The 26,055-nt window shown below is 35.1% G+C and overlaps 1 protein-coding gene across 6 annotated transcripts in view; it reads right to left on the bottom strand.

Annotated features, from left to right (window-relative positions):
* Positions 1–26,055, bottom strand: part of PEX5L (peroxisomal biogenesis factor 5 like) — a 229,421-nt gene that overhangs the window by 171,209 nt on the left and 32,157 nt on the right. The window lies entirely within an intron of this gene.

Genomic DNA, 26,055 nt, shown 5'->3' with positions numbered 1-26,055 from the left:
TTCTGAATCCTTCCTAACTGCAAAGAGAACTGCCTAGTTTTTTGTTAGTGCTGATAACTTTGTTAATACCATTGAATCAGAGCTATAGTTTTCTTAAGAATTTGAGTCTAACTGGTAAACTTTCCTTTCTGCAGACATTCCACCATCTCTCTTTAACCTTATCTACCTCCTGCTTCCCACCTTTCATTCTCTCATCCACAAAAGTAGAACAGAAATGTGGGTTTACTCACTTGAATTACATAAACTATAAAACTTGGAAACTGTATAGAAAAACAATACATGCCCACAGATATAGGATGCATTATATAAGAAAATTTTTCAAGCAGTAACAAAAAAGCAAAATAACAAAAAACCAAAACAAAACAACAAAATCTGGTGGGGTAGAGACTTGAAAAATGAAACTCTCATTGTTCATTTTAGAATAGGAGTTTATTAAAAAGTAAGAGTTTTAACCGAAAGACATCTGTCGAATTAAAAGGATTCTTCATACTTATTAGTGATGGAATACAGGAAGGAAATTTTCAAAAGGAAAAGAAACACATTAATTAGTTAATTGTGCAAATTAGCCTCAATTGCAATTTTTGCCTGACTACAGAATAATAATGTAAATAAATGTAAAGGTTAAAGATTACATAGAAAAATGCAAACTGGTGCAGCCGCTTGGGAAAACAGTATGGAGATTCCTCAAAAAGTTAAAAATAGAACTACCCTACAATCCAACAACTGCATTATTGAACTACTAGGTATCTACTCAAAGGATACAAAATTACTTATTTCAAGGGATACATGCATGCCAATGCTTATAGCAGCATTATCAACAATAGCCAAATTATGGAAAGAGCCCAAATGTCCATTGACTGATGACTGGATAAAGATGTGGTATATATACGTGTGTGTATATATATATATATATACACACATTTCCATTATATATAATGGAAAATTACTCAGCCATCAAAAAGAATGAAATCTTGCCAATTGCAATGATGTGGATGGAGCTAGAGAGTATTATGCTAAATGAAATAAATCAGAGAAAGACAAATACCATATGATTTCACTTATATGTGGAATTTAAAAAGCAAAACAAATGAGCATAGGGGAAAAAAAGAGAGACAGGCAAACCAAAAAACACTCTTAACTATAGAGAACAAACTGATGGTTACTAGAGGGGAGGTGGGTGGGAGGATGGGTTAAATGGGTGAGGGGATGAAGGAGTGCACTTGTGATGAGCACCAGGTGATGTATGGAAATGCTGAATCACTAAACTGTACACCTGAAACTAACATTACACTGTATGTTAACTAACTGGAATTTAAACAAAAACTTTAAAAAGTTACATGTAAATATTTTAAAAATATTTTTTACTGTTATTTATTTAATGACAAATAGTAGACCTGAATTTAGTAAAACAAATGTTACACGAAGAATATATAATATAGACAAAAGCAACAAAGATCCCCCTACTCTCTTTTTTTTATGGTTGTCAGTATTCAATTCTTATCTTCCTATTATCCCTATCTTCTATCCTTTCTTCTCCACCACCTTCTTCCCACAGCTAGCAAAATTGTTGCTTTCCTTGTTCTAAAAGATGACTTCCTCACATCTCCTTTCCCCTAAACACATTCATTTAATCTCTCTTATCTTCCCACTGTCAAACTTGAAAGCGTGGTCTGTGCTCGCTAGTAACAGCTCCTTCCTTTCTCTTCACTTTTAAACCAATTACAATCAGGTTGCAATTTACAGTAATTGTATTCACAGTCACCAATGGACTTCTAATTATCAAATTCTCTAGCAGTCTGTTTTTAGAGCTCATAGTATGAATTAGCCCCCAGTGCAATTTGTGATTGACTACAGATGTCAAAATAAATGTAAATATTACTTATTTCAATGGTCAAATTTGACAAATGTGTCAAATGTCTCTGCTGTTATTTACACTATTACAGTTGTTAAATGGTGTTGCCACCAACTGAATAGGGTCTCCATGAGAGGGAGGAGGATTGGGAAAAGAAATGATGTGCTGAAAAGATATATGCTGAGTTTGTGATGTCTTTGGAAAGTTCCTCCAAGTGGAAAGATGCAGTGGGTCACTCGGATACACACGTCGATATCTGAGAAGAGACATAAGGGCAGGACATATGGATTGCTGGGGATAACTAAAATTGCAGGACTGGGTGAGCTCATTAAAAAAGAAAGTGGAAGAGATAAGGACTAAGGCCAGAGTCCCGGGGAATTGTTATGTTTAAAGAACGGGCAGAGGCTGAATAGGAGCGGTCCTATGTGTAGGAGGAGAACCAGGAGGATACAGTCAAAGAAAGAGCTCTACTGTCAAATGCTGATGAACGGTTAGGTAAGGATGTACACTGCACACTCTCATTGTATTGGACATTCTAGCAGCCATCAAGGACCTTAGGAAGAGAAGAATTACTGGAACCAAGATCAGAGTAAATTAGTGGCTACATCGGTGGTAAGGGAGTACAGACACTGAGAAAGGAACTTATTTGCCTTTAGAAAGCTTGTATGAAAAGAGAAAGGGAAAAATTTATTAAGATGGTAGATCTCGTGTTAAGTATTCTACCACAATTTTTAAAAAAAGTGGGAGGAGGGCACTTGGGTGGCTCAGTCGGGTAAGCGTCCCACTTCCACCCAGGTCATGATCTCACAGTTCGTGGGTTCTGGCCCCGAGTCCGGCTCTGTGCTGACAGTTCAGAGCCTGGAGCCTGCTTTGGATTCTGTCTCCCTCTCTCTGCCTCTCCCCGACTCATGCTCTATCTCTGTCTCTCTCTCAAAAATAAATAAAGATTAAAAAAATTTTAAAAAAGGGTGGGAGGGAAGATGGAGTGGAAAGACAAAAATAGAGGGAAAGAATACTGGGAAAATTGTAGCTTCCCCCTCCTTTGTGTAAAGGTACTAAGTTCATTTATAGTTCAAGAAGGAATTAGTGAAGAAAGTAAAACTGTAGATGCCAGAGAATGAGGGGCTAGAATTCACGAGGCAAGAAAGGAAGAACAAACGCTTTTTGGAGAAAAACTGCGTGTTTCTCTTTGAAAATTTACAGTTATTTGACATATATTTATAGAAGAGAAATCTGTAAGGATACATACCAAATATTAAAAGTCCTTTTCTCTGGGAAATGGAATTATTCATGATCTATATGTTCTCTTTATACTTGGGAGTACTTTTTGAAAGAAGAATGGATTTCTTTCATAATAAAAAAGAAAGTAAACAAAGTGTGATTGCTTGAGAGATCCATAAAATTGCCATAGAAAAGACTCATTTAAAGTCTACTTTGCAGAAAAACAACTGGGTCAGGGCTTTACCCTTCCTTTATTATGTTTCTGGAGCAATAAAAGCTTATTTTGTAAAAAAATGTAGGGATTCATGCTACAGTTATTGCTTACGTCCCTTGTGGCAAGTGTGGTAGTATGGTGAAGTGAATGTTTTGTTTATTGCATTTAATATGCCTCTTTCCTCTTGACTCTCCTTTATAATATTAAGCTTCTCAATTCTTTGCTATCATTTGGGTCCCATGTCCCTTCTTTTTTCAAGATGCACAGTGTCAGCACAGCCACAAACACCACTGCTATAGGAGCCAAAGAAACAATAAAAAGAGAAAACAGGAAATAAGGGAGAAGGAAGTGTTTCTTCCCAAAGGCCTGGAATAAGAGAGTGTTCCTGTGATTAGGACATAAACCTGGACAGACTTTTGAAATAGAACGTAACCACATTACTAACTAAAAGGATGATTTTTAGATCTTTTATTTTTCTTATAAGTATGGAGGAAATCAACTTTCTGAAAGAAAAATACCATCAAGAGAATCATTTGCAGAGGGCTTGTTAAGTCTGGCATTTTTCAAAAACTATTTTTTTGTTTGTTTGTTTTTAAAAGACATTTACAGTCGTGTCCCACTACCCCACCCTCAGTATGGTATGGTAAACATATATGGTAAAACAATGTTATGGTATGGTGAAACATATATATGGTAAAACAAAATAGCCACAGGGAACAGTTTTTGAGTTTTGGGCCAGGTTTGGGCACACATCACCTATGGCAATCAAACTCAATTCTAAAGGTATATTTCTGGCTGAAAAAAGAAATATAAGGACAACAAATATGTTGATGCAGTTTAAACCATGTTTTAAGTCATAGGCATATGTCCAGATATTTAGTAATATTTTAAAATCTTAATTCAAATCTAACTGGGAAAATAGGCATTCTGATTATTTAATAGTTGGATAATAAAATGGCAGTGACGCACAATACAATTTTCACTGTAGCCTTAAAGTCCCTCCTTACTGGCTTTCTTATCTTTAGCATGGCTTGTGGTCTTTAGAAAATAACCTAAAGAGCTTATAAAGCTTCTTAAAAGTATTTTGTATTCTCCAAGTTTTCCAAAGATGAAAATTCAACATGAACAGTCATTAAGGCTACTCAATCTTATATCATTATGCAATGGCATTTTCTTAAGTACACAAATTCTGTATTAGGTATCTACCTTCTTATACACCTTTGCAATATTTTATTGTGAAAAGTTTCCAACATACAGCAAATTTAAAAGAATTTTAAAGCAAGCACCTATATACTTCCTACCTACATTCTACCACTAACATTTTATTATACTTGCTTTTTTGCATATCTATTCATCTATCTGCTGTGACACACTTTGAAAGTACAGTACATAGCATCACATTTCTACACCTTCTTCCCACCACGGCTTATCTTATTTAATTTACTTTTAAAACTCAGAAAAGCAAAACCATTTGTTCAGTAAGCTTCTAAACTAAGAACACTAAAAGTTCAGGATTTGTTCCTCTACTGCAAATTGTTGCTTTCATATGAAAAGCAAATCAGTGAACTACATTTCTAGCATTAAGTGCTCGTTGTAGGTCCTATCGCCAGAATTAGGAAAGAGGATTTCTGATCAAAAGGCTGTTGTTTTTTGGTTTTTGTTTTTTTATAGTTCTGTAAAAAGCAAGTGATCAAACAACTCAACTTTTCGAAGGGACAACTTCATGCTGTGATAGACAGTTCCAGTTGATACTAATCATCACGTCCTCAATTTCATATCCTTTTATCATCAATGTTTCTGGTAAACAAGTTCACTTTGGGCTAAACAACAAGCATTCACCTCTGGAACAGGCAACCAAAGTAGCAAGCTTCAACAGGGCTAGGAAGGCTAATGCCTACTCAGAAAGGTTACATATGCTCTAAGAAACAATAAGCTCCGGTGGCTTATTGAGATTAAGTAGGCAGACAACAAAAATTAAACTTGAAATTTCAGTTATGTCAGATTCAGCAATGTTCCACATTACTTTGAGGACAATAAGTAAACTCTTCTTAGCCCTCCCTCAGTCCCCAAATCAAACAAAACTACATTCAAAGAGAAAACAAAATATGATGTCCTTCTTCACAGGAAAATTCTGAGTCCAATTCTTTCATCTGGAAGATTCTTGTCTCTACAAACATAAGTTTTCTCAACTTCTGTAGACTTAGCTTTTAAAACTGTAAGTGCAGTGGTATGTAGCATGCAATGACTAATACATTAAAAAAATTGTTTTCCGTCTGCTGAAGACAATGACTGAAAAACGATATGTTTTTATCTACTAGATTTCTTGGCATTATGTAGTCTTGGTGCTCTTTCTAAAGCAAGGTGAAACTAACAAGTAGTCGCATTTGACAATTTTCACCTGTCATCACTCAAACAGCAGGACTGGAGTGGTGTGGTGAATGATAGGTAAGGAACCTGAGAGAACTGTCATTATTTTGGATCCCCAGATGGCAAATGAATACTACTATCACTTTAAAACATTTACCTCTCCGCCCCCTACAAAAACAACAACAACAACAACAACAACAACAACAACAACAACAACAACAAATGAATAAAAGGGCAAACTATGTATTCTATATCTTTGCCGCTTGAAGAATAAAAAAAGAAATAATCCATTTAAAACTAAACTATTACTTGATGTTCTTCTGATCCCTGTTGACACAATTTCCTATTTTTATATGCATTGGCCCTAGTGGATGGCATGGAACCATGTTACCCAATCTCAAACACAGCTGTGCTTATCATTAGCCTCTCCAGTGGTCCTTTTCTCTCTCACTGGTAGTCAGCACACCTGGCATACACCTGCCACTGACTTTCTTTGTAACAATTGATCTGAGCATGATGATTTTATGCCTCGTAAAGGAAAAGAGCAGTCTTTTTATTTTAATAAAAATAAAGAAAAAAACTGAGTTGCTTCCATAAGCATTCTGCCCCCTAAATATATTATTCCTCTATTGTCAAACATTCTCTAAACAAGCACATTGTTATGACATGTTGACACATGTTCAAGAAAAATTTGTTTCATGAAATTTTGTTTCCAAGAAGAGCCAGACCAAAGTTTGTGCTTTGGCCATAAAATCCAAACAAAAAGTTACCATTTAAAGTTACCATTTAAGTTACCATTAAAGCTACATCTATGTGACTGATGGATTTATAAGTAGCTTTTCTGTTATGGCTCAAATGAATTTTGAGAATTTTTTTCTCCATGTGGATCTACACACAGACATGACAGACATGACAGCTTTGAATAAATCCCTCCTGTTCCTGAAAGTGACATTTCCCGGAGGCATAGCCATTACTCTCATCTCGGGCTCTCCCACTTGGCCTTAATAACCTTAGGAATCCTAAATCCACACCACAATTCTCATCATTTCTCCATCAATATCCCTATGGCTTCTTTAATTCATCCCTTTTCTCCAGTGGTTTATAAATTCACTGATGACAACGTTACAAATAAGACATGGCAATCCCTAAAGGGTGGGCAGGTCTGGGGGTCCTATCCATTTTCTTCATGGGTAAAAGCTTTCCGGTAATTACTTGTTGAAGAAGCTCTTCAAAGTCACAGGGACAAGAAAGATCTGGGGCCACAGACAGCTTGTTTATCCACTGGACACGTGGTAATCAAAGAAAAATTAAAACAGCAGAGTCTAGAGGACATAGCCAATTGCATACATTACTTTATGAAAAACATCAACTAAAACCTTGGTTGATATAAAAAGTGTTACTACTAATTAGGGGGAAAACACAGCAGCTTATAATTACAGGCAAAGTTAAAATAATTCATTTATATAAAGTATTGTGACCAAACACCTGAGCTCAAATATTCTGTGAATCCATGGCTCAAGTAAAAAGGAGTTTAATGCCTAGAGATTATGTATTTGAGTCATGAAGGCAAGATTAATTTAAGAAGAGAAAAAACAGATTATGTGGCAATGTTGGGCATTCAAGTACCTGTTGAGGTTGTTAGGCAGAATTGTATTAGTTTGAACAACGGTGGCTTCATGTTGATGCATGGTCATCCTTTTGGCACTAGGGAAGCTAGCTAGATTCATTCAATACAGTTATGTGTTGCTATCACAAAAAAAGGTAATAGGTAGTGGATTACTTCTGACATTTTACCAAATTTGATATTACAGTTTTCCATTACTGGAAAAAACAAGCACAAATGCATTTGAATACACAGGGTATCTTGGCACTTTGGTGATTCATACAGGAAATTTTATATGACTTTATAAGCTAATAAGAAAGAAACTGGTCTTCAAAAAATAACAGTTATAAAACCTCTCTTGTTTGGTGATAAGGGATATAAGAAGATTCTTAAATATGGCAATTTCAATTTTCCAAAGCGTGAGCACGAAGTATGTTCATTTTATTCATGTGTTTTATACTTTGCACAACACTGCGATCCAAATGATGAGGAGAGGCCATCCCAGTGGAACAGAAGGGCTGGTCTGTGTGTGTGGGTCTGGGGAGCAAGCGTGAATAAGAGTGATGAAGAAGCAAGTGCAGAAGAGTTAAGACTAAATGTAAGAGATGGAAGGGCCTTCTAACATCTGACAGGAGGATGGTGTGGCTAGCGCAGATTGGAGGTTTGGGGGAGGGATGCTAGATGAGGCTGGCAGGAAGGCGGAGTCTTAAAAATCACGCCTTTATGTTAAGGCAATGTGCGGCAGCTTCAGGGTTTTAAGCAGGAGAGTGACATTATCGTATCTGTGCTTTAGGAAGCCCACCCTACTGAAATGGACAGGGAAATGGACAGGGAAATGGTGGGAAATGGACTGGAGGAAAGAAGACTGGAGGCAAGGAGAGCAAATGGGGGCTACTGAAGAGGTTGGTGTGTGACAGCCATGGGTCCCATTTAAACATAAGTTGAGCTAGCTGACCACACATCAGTTTTAGTAAGACATGCTTAATTCATCACACTCTGTATCATGAGATTACTTCTTCAATACTGGCTGTTATAAGTAACAGAAGTATCCACATTTTCTGTAGTCAGGAATTAAATGAACAGTGAACGGGCCAACAAGTGACACACTCTAGGCACTCATTTAACTTGGTCATGTGCAAAATTATTTTAGAAAAATCCAATTAAAAAAAGATTTTTGAGAGATACAGAGATAGATGGATAGCTAGAGAGAGATGTAATATAATTTGACTAAGATAGGAAAACATTTTGCACTAAGCAAAGGATACATATTTTTGTACTCTGTAAAGTCCTACAGCAATATCTAAACTTTTCTTGTGGTTTCTTGTTATTGGACAAAAACAAAGAGAGACTGTTTAAGAAAATACAATGTGAAATTGTTCAGTGCTGCAGCACATCTAAAAGGATTTATTGTGATTTTTGACATCTTTATGCAAACCTAAGAACTCTCCCACCCAGGGATTAATAAAATGTTGGAAAGATGTATATTTACTCAGGTGTATTTGGGATATCATCAAACGGTAATGTGCTTTTAAAAGAGTGGAGATGGCATATTTAATTTTTTAAAATGTTTCTATTTATTTCTGAGGGGAGGAGGAAAGGGCAGGGAGAGATACACACACAGAATCTGAAGCAGGCTCCAGGCTCTGAGCTTACAGCAGAGCCTAACACGGGGCTCGAACTCACAAGCCATGAGATCATGACCTGAGACGAAGTCGGATGCTCAGCTGACTGAACCACCCAGGCGTCCCTGGAGATGGCATATTTAGAGCTTGGTTAAAAAGACAAAAACAGTTGCTTCCATTGCATTTCACTTGTTTTTAACTTGTCAGAGGATAAAACTCTAATGGGGGAAAGTTGGAGTAAGGTAAGGTAGAGTAAGGCAGACTCAACTGCAATATTTATCTTCTTGCTCAAAGTTTGGAGACTCTTGCTACTTAATGAGACATTGTTTTGTTTCAATATTCAAAAATAGTTAACATGTTACATAAAAAATATTGAAGGATATTCAGCTGTGTAAGCAAACCTAAAAGGTACAGAATGAACTTCTTTCTAGAAGACTACAGCATCCCAGGGAGTACAGATGACTACTGAAAGTCTTCTTTCAATTTTAATCTTCGCATTTTTCCTTTTTTCTCCTCTTCAGGAATAAAACCTCAAATCTTAGACGCTTCTATGATGGAAGTCATCACAAAATTTTGAAGACACGATGAGAATTATTTCTTGAACAACACAGAGCAGAGATGTTGATGTTCATCAATGATGAAGAGCATGAACTTGATTGAGAGAACTGTAAGGGTTCCTTTGAAGACTCTCCTTGCAATATCAGATTAATGTCCCAATGTGAATAATATATTGATAATATATTACTGAGACACAGAAGAATGACTGATGCTCAATTACTTTAAATACATCTTTGGAAGTAGATACTGAATTTAATGAAGAGTCTTTTAAAAACTACCGCACTCTTGTAAAACTGTCCTGGGTAGGTGAGTTGTGGGGGTTTTAAAGAGAGAAGAAGCAACGCTTTACTAAGGAACAGCTAAATTGCCATGGATAGTACAGTGCCCCAAATGGAAAAAGCTTTTTAAACTTATAAAACAACATCTTCTCCTCATAAGAAACACTAAAAAAGTTATGTTTAAAGTACAGAAGTGTGCCTATCACATTGGTGGTGCTCAGTAAATACATTTTTTACTTTTTTAGTTTTTTTTTATATTTGAGAGGGAGAGAGAAAGAGACAGAGTGCCAACAGCGGATGGGCAGAGAGATGGAGACAGAATTTGAAGCAGACTCCAGGCTCTGAGCTGTCAGCACAGAGCTTGACGCGGGGCTCGAACTCTCAAGCGGTGAGATCATGAGCTCAGCTGAAGTCGGACGCTTAAGTGACTGAGCCTCTCAGGTGCCCTGGTACTCAGTAAATATTTAATGAAATACATTTGCTTTGTGACAAAAAACAAAAAAGATTAATTATTTGCATAACTTCTAGGCCCTTTTAATTTCCTTAGTGGATGCCATTCCCAAAAAAAAAAAAAAGTTTACAGGCATATACAGATATGAATGCACGTATAAATATATGTTCATAAATACATATATATATATATATATATTTATGACAAAATGTGATTGTAGTACAAATACTAAACTACTCCTTTTACTTAACAATATATTGTGAATATCTTTTCAAGTTAACACACATCCATATCTATATTACACAACCAAATCCATCTTACATTAACAGTTTTTGTTAAGAAAGTTTAAGAAATCCTGGAAACCATTAGAATGAAGAATGCATTTAACACATAAAAGAAAATAACACACAAGTATGTCCATAGAATCCTGGTGGTGCCAAGATTCTTTCAGGTGGTCTGTGAAGTTAAAGGTATTTTCATAATAGTATTGAAACATTATTTACCTTTTTGCTATGTTGAAATTTGTATTGATAGTGCAAAAGCAACAGGGGTAAAACCATTAGCACCTTAGCATAAATCAAGGTGGTGGCACCAAACTACTAGCTGGGAACAGGACTGGCCGTTTAAAAATAAATGTAAATTATTGTTACTTAAAAATGATGGACAAACTATGTTTACATAAACTTAGAAATCTGGCACTTTCTTTCTTGAAAATAAATGAAGGAGATTTTCAATTCAAGGAAAACAACAATATTTGTTGCCAAAATTCAAGCTTTCAATGAAAGCTAGAATTTTGAAAAACATATCTACCACTGCCAGCCTAATAATTTCTCTTTAGTTAAAGACATTTCTGATGAGATCAGAGGTACTAATGAAGAATTTTTTTGATATTATACAATGAAGTATGGCAATAGTTGAATATATGGATAACTCAGTGAGCCAATATTTTCCAAATGACCAATGCATGGTAGGTTATCAAAACTATGCATGAGTTAAGGATACATGCAGAGTGTAAAGAAAACCAATGGATATTAATAGGTAAAAGATACAAAAAGTTCATTGATATCATTTTAGATTCTGCAGTGCTATTAAACTTTAAGAAATATCACCTGTTAAGTTTTGGTGCAGAATCAAAGAATATCCTTAAGTATTTAAGACTATGAAAAGACTACTTCCTTTCCCAACTATATATCTCTGTGAAGACAGATTTTTTTCTTATACTTCAACCAAAAAGAAAAAATTGCAACACATTAGATGTAGCAACAGGTATAAGAATTCAACTTTCTATAAGCTCTTCTATTAGAGAGATTTGCAAAAATGAAAAATAATACCACACTTCCTACTAAAATTTCTACTTGTTTTGAAAACAGAGTTTTTATAAAAAAATGTTAGTGGTATTAGCATGTAATATGTTTTATTGCTATTTTAAAAAGATTAATAAATCCATGGTTAAATTTTTTTAAAGTTTTCTTCTCTAATACAATAAATGCCAATAAGACATAATCTACACAAACAAAAGCTTTTTGGGGTCTTTAATATTTTTAAGAATACAGAGGGACTCTGAGACAAAAGTTTGAAAACCACTTATAATTAGAAAGACTAGAAACTTGTTTTGAGGTGGTAAAACACTTTGGCCTCGGAAAATTAGTTTTTATTTTCCTTCTCTCTTAACGATAAAGCCAACTTATCTCTTGGATTCTGGTGTAAAACATAATAGACCATGTCAAAAATTACCCAGTTAGTCTTATGATAAATTTAATTGTGTGTTACTTAGTATATATTTGAATTACAGTTAATGGCTATAGCTTTAACATTTACAAATAGTCATACATGGCGTATATCCTTTACTTTTCTTTGGCCATTCCATGAAGGTAGGTATTATTCTCCTTTTTAAAGCTGAGGAAATGGATAATGAGAGACAAAAAGTGCTTCATTCATCTAGAAAATGCTAGAACACAGAATCAAATTCAGGTCTGTTGACCTTCTGGTCCTGTGCTCTTTTTGCATCTTTGGATGGAAAAAATATCTCATGGTTATCATCAGCATAGACGATGCACTTCAGCTCTTGTACAATAGAAACAAGGGCTGAGTATTTTGAATTTGGTAAAAGGTCTTGACTTCTCCCAGCCAAGGCACATGGAATAGTGCTTTGTATATATTAGGTCCTGTTATTATTATTTTTCCTACTTAGCATAACAGTGTTACCCTGCATAAGGCCAGAGTAGCTTGGGTTTCACCCAACTCTTAGGTCAAATATGAAAGGGCTCAGTCAATAAGACAGAAATAGATGAATGACATACAGAAAAGCTCCAGAACAACTGCAGGCCTGAACAACAGAACAGTTTCCAGAGGTCATTCTATATATGCTGTTGACTACACCTCAACTCGGCGTTCAAATTTAGAGGTGAGCAGATAGGGCAATATATCTGTTTTCTTCTTACCATGCCCAGTACAAACCAGCATTGAATGGCTGCTGGACATCATCCATTTTAATGGCTTCTTTCTACCACCATCTCAGGCTGCTGGAGTCACATGATGAGCCTTGAGAATCCAGGCAAGATTTTCCAATCTTAGCTTAAACCCAATTTTCTCTGTTTTCCTAGTTTTGGTCCTATTGGTTTTACACATGGATCCCCTCTCTACTTACTTCCTTCAGAAAGATGCAGTAGGTCTTGATTAGTGTCTCTCTGGGGCCTTTCTGCCTCCACCTCAGTCCCACTTTGCTTGCAAACAAGGAAACCTGCTTCTGACCTAGGTTTCTGAGAGCTACTTACAGATGCAGGAGGACTCAGCACTAAAGGGCTAAAAAGAAGTCCCACAGTATGACAGCATGAGTCAGACTTCCTGGTGGCTCCTGCAGAGCCCTTCAACTACCTGATGTTCAGGAGCAATGCTGGTAAGATTTGTCTGGGGATACAAGATGAGACAGATTCTGAAAGTTAAGGGAGCTAAGAGTTTCTGGAAAGAGTAGTTCATTAGCAGAGAAATATTTTTGAAAAAATATTTGTTTAGCTTATTTATTTATTTTTAGAGAGAGAGAAAGAGAGAGGCAGAGAGAGGGAGAGAGAGAATCCCAAGCAGGCTCTGAACTGTCAGCACAGAGCCTGACATGGAGCTCAATCCCACAAACTGTGAGATCATGACCTGAGCCGAAATCAAGAGTTGGATGCTCAACCAATTGAACCACTCAGGTGCCTCCATTAGCAGAGAAATATTAATGTATTATTCTACCTGTATATTGATCCCAACACAGTACATACACATATTGATACCAAATAAGAATAATGATCATAACAGCTAGCATTCATAGGAACAATCTCATGTTGCTAGGAAGATTTATTTCCTATATAAATACAACTTCATGTAACAATAATAAGGTGATAATGACTCATTTAGAGTTTCAGTTTGTTATAATAAATTCACCTTGTGGAGGATGATTTGCTATCCATCAGAATGAAGACTTTACATATGTTATCTCATTTAATTCTCACTAATTACCATGAGTTTGTTTATATTTTTTCTTAGTTTTTGAATAAGGATATGGAATGTCCTAAAGGCTTAGGATTATTTTTCAGGGTCATGTCCAAAGTCATACAACCTATAAGTATCAAACACAGAACATAAGATTTTCTGACCAATCCAAAAGTTTGGATTCTTTTCAGCACATCTCCCTGCCTCCAGTATATTCCCATTTGATTGACAGCTTGGATGACTTAATGCAAAAATGCATGTTTGGTTAAGTAGAAAAGAAAAAAATAAGGAAAGCCAACAACCCCTTTGTGCTTTTTTTTAGACAAACTTCCAACTCAGAGCATATAGTAAAGAGGTAAAAGGTCAGCCTCTGAGGTCAGATTTCTTGGTAAAGCCAGCTCTACCATATAACTTTGGGCAAATTATGTAACTTTCTATGCCTAAATTCTCTCATTTGAGAATAATAACAGAACCTGTCTCCTTGAGTTGTTGAGGGAAAAAATTAATTAATACATATAAAGTGCTGAGAACAGTACTTGACACTTTTAATACACTCAATAAATATTAGCTATTATTAGCTGATATCTTTCCCTCCTTCTCTTCCTTCCTTTCTCCTCTCTTCCTTCCTCTCCCTCCTCTACGTCTCCCCTCTTTCTCTTGCCCTCATCTTCTCCCCTCCCTCCTTTTCTTCCATCCCTCTTGTAACAGGTTGAGTTGACAGTGTATAAGCACTACGCAATCTTTCTAGCAAGATGGTAAGACTCACCAAAGATGTCTCAAACTCAATCTTGAAGTTAAAAAAATTTTTTTTGACTGGGATTTAAAAATAGAACCTGGTGAGAAGCAATTCTTGCTGTGTCAACTTTTAGAAGGCTGTACTGAGAAAACCCAGCGGAGCTTTATTTTAAGAAGACCCTGAATGGCTTAGCTGCAGTTCATGGATACATCAAAACATTCCCTTGACGGTTCGCTTTCCTGTGAACCTAAAACCAAGCAACATGAAGGGTTCTGGCCTAACGTCTCCCTTACAAAAAGCTTGACTAAACCGAACTCAGATGCTGTTGTCAAGTAACTGGAGCAGGACCCCAGCAGCGAGGCTTGGTTGCTAACCCTTTTCAAGTTCATCTCTTTGTTAAATCTACTTTTAACACAAACTGGATTTTTATAGTATGTTTCAGGGATGGTGCAAAATATTAAGGATACAGAGAAAGAATGACTACAGATGATGGATTTGGAAAGTAGGTAGTGAAGGACTTTGGTCTTGTCAACATCTGGGTACTAGCCTTGTTTTCATCAGTTTTTTTCCTAGAGGGCCAGTTATCTCAACTCTTTTGAGCTGTTTTTGACTTTCAAAGTTGGGGTTTGTACCAGATGATCTTTAATGTTGTTAATTCTATTATTTCTTTTTAAACTATTGGCAAGTCACTTAATTAGTAAAAGTGATTAAGAAAGAGGACAATTGTTAATTAAATAAAGAGGCTAAGCCTAACAAAATATAACATTAATTCAAAATACTGAGGGGGATTTAGTGCTTTCTACAAGCTGCTCCATACAGTTCCTTCATTTCTTTCAAAATCAACATTTCCTAACCAACTAGAAGGGCTACAACAAGCTTAAGTCTCCATTCTAATGCAACAAATAGAAGTAGTTGAAATTGGATGTGAAAATATATTTCTCAAGAAGGAATATGTTGGTGTTCAATTGTTTTTATGTGTATGTGTAAACAGCTGCTCAGAAAAACTAATCAGGCCACTAAGGTGTAGAATTCACTGAAGGGAGTGAGAAGTGGAGACACAAATGTATTTAGGAGCCAAATCACAGGTAACAAGCCTGAATGAAGATATCAGCAAGAGGAATGAAATTCCCATGGCCTGGCAAGTCGGGGTTTATATATGAATAAACTTGGATGTATATTCTTTGTGCTATGTTGGAAGATTCTTTACTGAAAAATCAGTAAAATACCATTATCAAGATAAAACTTTAAAAGGCAGACATATTATGTCATGAAGAATGGAGGATTGACTTGGAATACTTTTTCTGGCATTGGTCTTGGAACTGACTAAATTCACTGACATGTTTTTTGCACAGGCCTCCCAACAAAACCAGCAACTCAGTGGTAGGAATACGTTTTAGGTCATGGAACAGAAATAAGTTGCCTGACTCTATCCACTACATGCAGCCAGGGACCATAGCTTATATTTGCCTTGTTTGTCCAACCAGCACTGACTATAGTTTCTGATACAGAGCAGGCACTCAATAAAACTAAAAGTTGGCTATTTGATTGATAAAGATTGGCCTTCCCCCTACCCCCAGCTTAAATAGTACTGTTGTATTGATGAAACCAGCTGAATTAATCTGAACCAATTTGCCCTTCCAGTTCTCTGTTCTCTTCTCCACCATTGAACTAAAAGTTAAACTTTTACAAAATGCATTCAAAATTTTTAAATCATGTTGAATAGTTATACTAATTCTTATGCTAATATTAATATTAAAGATGAAACAATTGAATCACACAGAAAATTTAAGTTGTTTAAAATAAAAATTAATAAAAAGTACATAATGTATGTCCTTAAGAATATATTCCATAATATTTTCCTCTGGGCTCATACATTCAATGAAGAGAGGTACATGCACCCTTTCTGCCCACGCCTCTCAATTTCTTCCTTTATTTATCATGTTCCTAATATGTCCCAGTCACTGTACAACACTCAGGAGACAGAAATGAATTAGGCCAGTACCCTATCTCACTATCTAGATAAAACTATTTCCAAAAATTTCCCATTCCACTGTATTGTCAAGAGATTTTCAGTAGTCATTACAGAATTATTTCTGGTGGTTATAATCTTTTAAAATGCAACCAAATTAACTTTAAGATTTGAATTAAGAACATGTATTGTGCTTGGCATTATAGCAATGTAAAGTTTAAAGTACACTCTAAATTCCTGTAATATTCAGACCCATACACCACATGCAATACAAAATATTACAAATATTTTACATTTGAATAGCACATTAGTGTTTACAAAATTCTTTTATCCATAAGTTTAATACTTATTGAACACTTTTAGTCATTTTGTTCTCATTATAACCTTAGGAAATAATAACTAATATTTATGATAAGCCAGGCTATTCTGTTTTACATACATTTATTCATCTAGTTCTCACTATAACCATCTGAGAACTTTATTACCTTCATAGTACAGATGAGGAAACTGAGAAAAAGAGAAGTAGCTCTCCCAAGGAAAAGCCAGGGTTTGAATCTACACAAATGCCTAAGTCCCAATCCCAGAGATTCTGATACAATTGGTCTAGACTGGGTTTGGGCATCAGTACTGCTTTAAAAGGATAATTACTGGGGCGCCTGGGTGGCGCAGTCGGTTAAGCGTCCGACTTCAGCCAGGTCACGATCTCGCGGTCCGTGAGTTCGAGCCCCGTGTCAGGCTCTGGGCTGATGGCTCAGAGCCTGGAGCCTGTTTCCGATTCTGTGTCTCCCTCTCTCTCTCTGCCCCTCCCCTGTTCTCTCTCTCTGCCCCTCCCCTGTTCACGCTCTGTCTCTCTCTGTCCCAAAAATAAATAAACGTTGGAAAAAAAAAATTAAAAAAAAAAAAAAGGATAATTACTTAAATGAACTCCTCAGGTAATTCCAATGTGAAGCTAAAGGTTGAAAACTACGTAAGTAAACCCAGTATCCCTAACTAAGCAGTGCTTCACAATCAGAATAATTGCATTTCTGACTAGTATAAGAAATTATTAAATTTAGGGCAATCTAGATCAGTCTGTAGACCCCATGAAATCTAAGATTCTACTGTATTAAGTAATTGGCCAAATGATATAGGGTAGATTTATTAATGTCTGCAGCAGAAAGGTGAAGCACTGGGAAAAAGGGAGCTAATAGCCCATTAGCCTGGGTCTATAGATTCAGCCGTTCCATGTATTATAGCAGTCCAGTAAAGTAAAAACTGATACAACACTGAAATCCTTTTTGACACAAATTTCTAAATGTGTGGCTATACAGTTAAAGATTTCCTTCATCTTTTGCACCATAAGGTGTGGTCAGGTATAATGATGATTGTAGGCCTGGATGGGGTAAACTAAATCAGGTCGGCAGATCAGAATATTGGGGTTTGGAAACTTAGGTAGAATGCCAAAGCCTGATTGTGTGGCAGGAAAAAGTTCCAGAGAGCACACAGAGAGGTAGTTACCATCAGAAAAAACCAATGGGACAAGTGAACAGGCAAGGTTATGGATTCAGGATTCAGGTATGAGACCAGGTATGAGCCAAGATTTCTTAGAACTAAAGTGATTCTTATAAGTTTCCTATTTGAAGAACTATGGCCAACTTTCAAAAACTTGCCTTTGCTAACTTTAAAACTTAGTGGTTTTGCATTCAGGGCCAATAGTTTTTTTGTTGTTGTTTTGTTTTTAATTTGTGATAGAGTGAGGGAGTTTACCTTAATTATATATAACTATAGAATATTTGGACAGACCAATGTATCCTAGACCAGCTTTGCCCACAGAGGGCTAAGCGATATTTTCAGATTTCTTTGTCTTTAACTATGTGGATGAACCACTTATTACACACCAGAGCAACTGAGCTCTGGCTGCCCCAGTTTGATGTGGCTATGATTATCTATGGCTTTCAATTTAAATATTAAATGGAAGCCGAGTGGTACCACAACTACCATTTTTCCTCAAGCCATCATACTGTCAATAAATGAGGTGTCCCCCATATCACAAAAATTTTTAATGTTCTGAACTTTAATTCCCACTGTTCCACATCCCAACAAGATGGCATCTTGCTATGAATAATTACTCAAAGATCTTCATATAAACACAATTTTTATGTAGTCATCTTAGCATAAAAACCAATATATTCAGCCTGGTATCCTAAATGCATTCTTTAGCAAATGTTTAAAGTGTAGATACTTAATAGAATTACATAAACAATAAATAAAACAATAAATAAAACAATAAATAAAACCACAATCTCCTAGGAGAGCATGATAACACCTTAAATGGGACTTTTTCTACTAATCATTTGCTACTTTGAACAGACCTTCTATATATATAAAATTTTCAAAAATTTTAGATCATGGAAAAGATTCATGGGGAATAGTGACTTTTCTAGTAAACTTGAATCATTCCATGATATTTGTTTTAAAAAGTGGTCACCTAAAAGAATGCCATAAAGGAATCAAACTTAGCTGTTTTTCACAGGTACATTTCAACTCAGATGATAAAAATGTGACCCATGTAACAGTATAGAGGTGCCTTGAAATTAAGAGTATGTTTTTGGATATTATAAAATCACATTTGGTGTTGTCACTTTCTAATCAACCCCTTACCACGTATTTCCCAACATTCACATGGAGGACAGTTATTATAGTGTTAAGTATGGCTTAATTAAGCTAAACATTAGATGTAGTTTCATTGGATAGTGCTTTGTTGATAAAAAAATATCTTGATTGAATATTTATAATCTAAATGCATAAGGCAAAGTTAATGAGAAACAAAAATTGATTAATATAGTCACTAACACTTGATATAAATATGTCAAGTATACATTAAGATATATCTTTGCTGTCTTTTTAAAGTTTTTATTTAAATTCCAGTTATTTGACATACAGTATATTAGTTTCAGGTAATAATTTAGTGATTCAACATTTACATATAACACTTGGTGTTCACCACAACAAGTGCCCTCCTTAATCCCCATCACCCATAGTGTTGCCACCATCAGTCAATACCATTTGACCTTGTGCTAGTTACTTGAAGCATTTGAACCCTGGTTTTCTTATATGTAAAAGGACTGGATCCGATGAGATTTTCTTTCTTTCTTTCTTTTTAAACAATTTTTTAAAACGTTTATTTACTTTTTAGAGACAGTCAGAGAACGAGCAGGGGAGGGACAGAGAGAGAGAGAGGGAGACACAGAATCTGAAGCAGGCTCCAGGCTGTAAGCTGTCAGCGCGGAGCACGATGCGGGCTCGAACCCGTGAACCGTGAGATCATGACCTGAGCCAAAGTCAGTTGTTAACTGACCGAGCCACCCAGGCCCCCCTTGATGAGATTATTTCTAATGTCTTCTAGCTCCAGCAGTCTATGTGTCTATGCTAATAAAAAATGTTTGGTCGTAGCATTTAGAAATCTCATGTTGGTACTGTTATCAATCATTTTCAATAGAGAAAAGATCCTGGCCATATGTTACTTAAATATACCCCTTATATTTCAAAATAACATTAAACTCTTTTTTATTCCATTAGTTCCTATTTCTCATCATGTTCTATCATTATGATAATATCTAAACTGTTGATTGTTGGTACCAATAATTTATTAAGTGCCTACCTTGTCCCAGGAACTCTGTTCAGCACTCTACTTACATTATTTCATTTAATTTTAACAACCTCCTGGGACTTTCATTATACCTCCTTTATTAATGAGAAAACTGAGAGGTAAAGGTACTGGGTCCATTCCCATGAGTTCTCTTGGCTAGTCAGTTTTAAAGCTGAAATGTAAATCTATTTGCTTAATTCCTGTTCTTTAGCCTATTTTTCAGTCAAATTGTTTGTTTTCTCGTCATTCAGTTTTAGAGTTCTTTGTATCTTTGGATAACAGTCCTTTATAAGCTGTGTCTTTTGCCAATATTTTCTCCCAGTCTATTGCTTCTTCTAAGACTCTTGACTTTATCTTTGGCAGAGCAGAAATTCTTAATTTTAATGAAATCCAGCTTATCAGTTATTTCTGATTGTGCCCATTTTTCTATTGAGTTTTGATAGATACATAAATGATAAAAAGGGGACTGTAATATATATATATATATATATTTCTATAACTGTTTTAATTTAATATATCATGAGCTTCCTTCCTGTAAATATGTGTATTTTCACAATGTCATTTTCAATGGCTGTGTAGTGTTACATAGTTTAACACTAGTGGTGGACGTTTTAAATTTTTATTAAGTTTTGTTGTCATTGTTCATAAAATAAGACTTCAGACCATGTCCTTGTAGTTAAACCCACATGTACATCCTTTGAATTGCAGTTGATAAATAATGTTAGTTACATTTCTTTTTCATTATTCTTTCAAGCAATGATGTGCAAATTTGATTTGAAAACATTAAGTTTTAAATGAAACTTTTAAATGAAATATTTTAAGCATATATTATATACATATGTAACTTGACACTTTAATGGGTTCATATCATATGCTTTATAGTCTACTCTTTGTTTTGTTTTATTATCTTGCTTGCCTACATCTTCTGCTTCCCAATATATTTATATCATTCTACCCATTTCATGCATAACTAACAATCATAGCCACAGTCATAGTCAAACACACATATTTGTAAGTAAATACATTTAATCATATACATATATACATTAGTTGTGATTGTCATTGTTCTACAAATAGTATGATATTATACTTTCTTCTTTGTGTCTTATTTTCCTCTTACATAAACATCTCATAAACAATCACCTAAATCAACTTTCATTTTTTTCAGTGCTTGCATGTTATCCCAGGCATGGATGCCCATGACTTTTTCAAACTTAAAAAAAGGTGGTTTTTTTAAATTTTTATTTTATTTTTGAGAAAGAGAGACAGAGCATGAGCAGGGGAGGGGCAAAGAGAGAGAGAGAGAGAGAGAGAGAGAGAGACACAGAATATGAAGGAGGCTCTAGGCTCTGAGCTATCAGCAAAGAGCCTGACACAGGGCTGAAACTCACAAACCACAAGATCATGACCTGAGGTGAAGTTGGCACTGTGGCTCCATCAATCTTTATTTTAAATTGGCATTTCACTTGGTTTCCTTTCTCTTTCAGTTCTGAACAATGCTGTAATTAGCATCGTTGTGCATTTTTTTCTTAAGTCTGGTTGTTTTTGTTCTGTGGGACAGATCCTAGGAGTGGGATTGCTGAATAAAGGAGTATACATACTTTTAATTTTTTAAAATAGGTATAAATTGCTTTAAAATTTTTTTCTTGGACAGATGGATGTAAATGTTTTTCATTACATTTCCCTGTCAATTCACTTGAACATCTTTTCGTTTGTTGCCTGCCCATTGGGAGTTTCTCCCCTAGAAAAGTCCCCTTGTATCTTTTCCCCAGTTTTTAACCAGGTTGTCGGTCTGTTTATTGGCAATTTCTGAGAGCTTTTTGCACAGTATGGCTATTAACCCTTTGTGAACTGTTGCAGATATTTCTCCAAACCTGTATTTGTCTATCAAATGTTTATCTTCTTTGGTGCATATTCTTAACTTTTTCATCAAAAAATTTATATACTTCAGTTTCAACCGCTGAAAGTCAGCTCTCCTAGAATTGTGGAGAGACCACCTAACAAAGTGTTTTATAAGAGAAGACTGAGATAATGGCAATGTAATAAAACTCTTCCTTTCAGAATAATTTCACAAGTATAGTCAATAATCTTGCTAAATCAGGAAACAATTGCAATAACAATACAGAATGTCCCATAAGAGATCTAAGTGATCTTATATCTTCATAGCATGTGAAATCTGGAGGGGATCCTAAATGTTATTTTTAGATAGATTCTTACTCATTTCACAGGCTAGGAAACTATGATAGATGAGACCAAAGAGTTTCCTTTTCAAACAGAGAAAAGAGTGATATAAATCTAATCCATTCTGGGTTATTCACGGAGATGTAAACTGACACAATTCAGGTGAGAATTTGGGGCTTGGCTTCAAATACCCTATTGAGAATTTTCTAAATAAAGCCAGAAGTCTTAGCAGCTCTGTAAACAAGTTGATTCAGAAAACTGTCTCCAAAGGGAGCTTAGCTCACTCTATTCTATCATGCGAAACACAAAAAACATCTGTGTCTTAATCCATTATTAGAACAATCTGTACTATGCTCTATGCTTAAAGGACTGTCTTATTTCTGTGGCCTCAGACTATGTACTGAAAACAAAAGCAAAAACAAATACAAAAAAACACCAAACTGCCATACATTAAAAAACAAAGGTTTATTTTTGAGAGAAAGTGAGAGTGCAAGCAGGGAAAGAGTAGAGAGAAGGAGACACAGAATCCAAAGCAGCTCCAGGCCCTGAGATGTCAGCACAGAGCCTGATGCAGGGCTTGAACTCATGACTGTGAGATCATGACCTGAGCCGAAATCAAGAGTTGGATGCTTAACGAACTGAGCCACCCAGGCACCCATATACATTTTAATACCAAACTGCAGCAAGCCAAGATATAATTATTTGACCAAATTTATATTATTGATATTTTAATCCTTTAATGTATCTAAACTTATGTACACTCAAAAATTATATTTATATGTATTTATTCTTTTAAAGGTTTAATGAAAATATAAACTTCAATAAAAATAGAACCTTTTCCTATTTAAAAGCTCCAGAGGACTCAGATCTTTGATTCGAGTTTAATTGTGGTACAATTGTTTTTCTATTTGGAAGATAGTTTTATATATTTTACATGAAATGTTGTGAATTTAACTTAAAAGTTGCTAAGAAGAACAAAAGCAAATAAATAGTAGTTGCATCTTACCAATTGCTCCTTAAAAGACTACTTTGGCTCCCTTTGATTACTAAAGTGATATTATAAGAGTAATTAAATTTCTTAAAATCTAGCAGAAATCTGTTGTGCAAATAAGTGAAGAAGGCACAGTCATGATTTGAATTTACCAATGAGGCATGTGTGATAACGCTCTACTGATCACTGCTTTTATCCCCATCAATATCTCCCTTGACTGTCTATATAGGGAATCTTAGATTTTTCCCTTCATCTGACAATTTCAGTTACGAAGAGAGTGCTATTTGAAATAGCCTTTCCAATTTGAAAGTAATATTATTTGAATAGTAAGAGTTTAGAAAGGCTATCCTATAATTTATTTTTTGCTCTTAAACTGAATAAAAAAATGGTTGGGAAATTAAGTCCTGAACACTTTACCAGTAGATTTCTATGGTCCTCAAACTTAATGTTTCTAGAGATGTCTGTTTGCTAGCTGTAGAGATGTCCAAATTTAGTGAAAGCATTTCAGATCACATTTTCATAGTTTTATATTCATAACAGGGAAGCCAAATTCATTTTTTTTTTTTTAAATTTTTTTTTTTCAACGTTTATTTATTTTTGGGACAGAGAGAGACAGAGCATGAATGGGGGAGGGGCAGAGAGAGAGGGAGACACAGAATCGGAAACAGGCTCCAGGCTCTGAGCCATCAGCCCAGAGCCTGACGCGGGGCTCGAACTCACGGACCGCGAGATCGTGACCTGGCTGAAGTCGGACGCTTAACCGACTGCGCCACCCAGGCGCCCCACCAAATTCATTTTTTAGTTATTAAGAATATTTACTTCATGGTTATCTTTTGGTAAGATTTGGAGAGAAGATATATAGGAGACTCAAACTGAACATAAAATTTTTTTGTCAAGCTAAAGAGAACTATATATGGTTCATAAAATATTGAAATAGCATCCAAAATAACTGGGTATATTAATATGAATGAACATGATATCAAATATATACAGGGACCCAAACACATATCAAACAAAATGAAATGGAAACTTACTAGTGAGTTATCTAACTTGTTGATTTTTTGCAGAGGTTCAAAATCTTGTTGCATCAGAACTACCTAGATTTTTGTTAAAAATGGCATTTCTAGGTTGTACCCAAGATATGCTGAAGTCAGATCCCCGGGATGGGGCCCAGGGAGCTGTGCTTTCAAAAGCACTCCAGATGGACTCAAATTTGAACATCTCTGACTTTGACAAAGCAGAGTATATAGTTGACCTTGATCTGAATCACTCTATAAGAATTTGGATAAAAGAAATGCAAAATACAGACTAGAATTACTTAAAACTTAGGAATTTCATATGAATCTGACTAGTGAAAATTGGCTTAACATTTTATAAAAACAGCATCGAGAATATATTAAAGTAACTTTATGAAATCTTCCAAAAGATTTTAAAGACTTTTAAAATAAAATTTAGCTCATGAACATATTTTTCTTATTGTGTTAATGTTTAAGGATAAGACACTACTATTTTTCCCCCCACAATATATAGCAGGAGGGTATAATCTTTATGATTGGAAGAGAAATCATGTATTAAAAATAGACATCAATAATGGTGAAATTCTAACAAATTACCATGCATTAAATTACTACTTCTCAGAACAGAAAAATAAAATTGAAAATAACTAAGTGTGAATGAATTGATGAGTCTTAATTTACTCCTAGCACAGGCATACTTTCCTTTCTTATCTGTTCAAAATTGAAATTTTTATAAATGTGATATGTGACTATTAGACATGCAATATCTAGGCATAAGGGCATCCATCTTTTCATGTTTATCTTTGAGAAGTTTCCTGCTCTTGTTATTAATTCAAACTTATTCAATACACCTTTAATCAAGTGACACAAACATTTACCCAGTTTTCCCTTGAAGTGATACTCATTAATGGATTCATCGCTCTCAGGTTGTTCTGTGCTTCAACCTTGAGTAATTAACAAAACCTCTCTGCTTTAATTGCTAATCCTCCCCTTAATGGCAGTCTATGACATTTTTAATTAATTACTTCAGCAACCTAATTTCCATTCCTATCAAGGTCTTACATTCTCTTCACCACTTTCTTCCTTATTTATTAATTATTTTTGTTAACAAGGGTACATTAACCCAACCCTTGCAGTAGTAAGCAAACATACAAAGTCAAAAGGGTGTCCTAAGCCTGTGAGAGATAAACGTGCCTATTTTTTTTTTTTTTCTTAAATAACAAAGTTAGGGGAAGAGGAATGAGGGCCACTGGGAAGAACACAAAAAGTGAAAATGAACCCTCAAATCATATTTACTAATGGCCAGACTCTTTTGGTACCATTTTCTGACTTTTTCACTCAGCTCAAGAGCTGATTTTTAGAATAGTATGTTTGACTAATTTGTTTGCATACTTCAGATTAATCAAATAATTGCAGAAATTTAACTTCATTTCATTGTGTATGATAAACATAATGTTGATGGGTAAATGATAATTTTACTCATCATTGTTATTTCCAACTGGTTAAGAAAATTTCCAGTTTTTAGATAATTTATTTTTTCCATTCACCAGAATTTAACCTTTATGTACTAGGCTCTCTTCTCCATATTTTGGTCACAAGAATTGAAACAGTCTGTAGACAGCATTTTTTTTTTTATGGATTCATTTACTTAAAAATTATAGGTAACTACAATGTGTAACTATAGAGGGTTGTTTCATGATCACATTCATTAACTATTTTAGTATCTTTCAATTTTTGGTTCTATCCTGTTACATGTCCTCATAAAGCACAATAGCTTAATTTTAGCAATCATTAATTAATGGATTTATGGCCACCTTTTACCACTTATTTACCATTTATTAATTTAGATTATCTTTACTCCAAAAGGGATTTGAAACAGTTTCACAAAATTAAGCAA

The sequence above is a fragment of the Leopardus geoffroyi genome, chromosome C2, assembly GCF_018350155.1.
Source record: "Leopardus geoffroyi isolate Oge1 chromosome C2, O.geoffroyi_Oge1_pat1.0, whole genome shotgun sequence".
Lineage (NCBI taxonomy): Eukaryota > Metazoa > Chordata > Mammalia > Carnivora > Felidae > Leopardus > Leopardus geoffroyi.
The sequence above is the reverse complement of the archived record's forward strand: the minus strand, read 5'-3'. Positions and strand labels throughout refer to the sequence as shown.